This window comes from Phalaenopsis equestris, unplaced genomic scaffold (assembly GCF_001263595.1).
Source record: "Phalaenopsis equestris unplaced genomic scaffold, ASM126359v1 Scaffold000748, whole genome shotgun sequence".
Classification (NCBI taxonomy): Eukaryota; Viridiplantae; Streptophyta; class Magnoliopsida; order Asparagales; family Orchidaceae; genus Phalaenopsis; species Phalaenopsis equestris.
This window is the reverse complement of record NW_018165188.1, coordinates 106427-108050: the sequence shown is the minus strand read 5'-3', so window position 1 is coordinate 108050 and position 1624 is coordinate 106427.

The following is a 1624-nucleotide window of genomic DNA, read 5'->3' as shown; positions in this document are numbered from 1 at the left end:
AGGTTGTATGAATGAGAATGTAATTCATATGATTAAGTGCAAATAAATAGGGAAATAATCATTGAAGGGTGTAGAGTTAGAGGACTTTAAAGTGACAGGTTAAAACACCCAACTTGGTTTATTATTTTAGGTTTTGATACGAGATGTTAGCCCCCATGTGGAGGGCATCGAGGGAACTCCAGAGCGAGATCTGGCAATCTTCCATGCCTAGCCGGTCTTCAGAACTATTCAAAATTTAAATTAGCCAAAGTTCTTTATAACATTTTTAGTAAGAGTAAAAAATAATATTGCTCCTATTTGACACAACACAATTTGCATACTTCCACAACAGAAATCCTATACTTATTAATAATTCATAATAAATAGAAATATATTCCATATTAATGTTTTTCTTTTGCATAAACTGAAGTTATTTTTAGAAGTTTTTATTTTTTTGTCAAAATATCAAAAATACCAAAAAGATCTGAATTTTAATTACTGTAAAAATATCTATAATTTAAGTAATTGTCTTTTTAAAATAGAAGGTTTGTTGTTTAATAGTGCAAATTGTGAAATTCCCGTGTGTTTGATATTAGAGTCTTAATCAAAAAGTCCTATATTTCTTGATAATGATACGTATGCTTGCGTAGTATCCCAATATTTATATAAATTTAAAAGTTAAATTTTTATCTTCTCCAGGATCATGTTTTTGGTACTATTGCAAAGTAAGAAAATATGAGTGAAAAAAATAATTAAAGACATTGTTATACTGTTTCATATAAGCAGTCGTGATTAAGTTTTTGCCGCCGTTGCCGGGGAATTGATTGAAAGTAGATTTTTATTTTAGGAAGTCTTATTTAAACTTTAGAAGTTATTGTAGGAATATCTTATTATAGTATTTTATTTTGTGTGTTTTGTTTTTTATCTTTATTTTATTTTATTTTAGTGTATGTGTAGTTCAGGTTTCAAATGATTAGTGCCCTACGATTCTGAATCAGAGAGAACTGTTAAAAAAATCAGAAAATACTAAAAAAAAATTAAAAATTTTGAAAAATTAAAAAAAAATACTAAAATGACAAACCAAAATAATTAAAATGCTGAAATTCATCAAGAATTTAGACCTTTAGGAGATTATATCAACTTTAATGTAGATAAACTTCATTTTAGTATTCAAAAACCTACTGTAGTGGCTAACCTACTGTGAAAAACCTACTGTGGTGGCTAATTCATTTGAACTTAAATCTGCTATTATCCAAACGGTATCAAATAATCAGTTTGGGGGATCACTAACTGAAAATCTAAATTTACAACTTGCCAATTTTCTAGAATTGTGTGCTAAATTTAAATATGATGGCGTATCAAATGATGTCATAAGACTTAGGTTATTTCCTTTCTCACCGAGGGATAAAACTAAGATGTGATTGAATTTGTTCGCACCTAGATCTATCAGAATTTGGGGTGATCTAGTACAAAAATTCCTTGCTAAATATTTTCCAACATAAAAAACTACGAAGCTTAAGAACTCTTCAAAAAGTGTCCACACCATGCTATACACCATGCTATACCACCATGCTATACTGGATTGGTTAATAATTCAAATTTTTTATAATTGATTAGTTGGATCTCTTAGATCTATTATCGATGC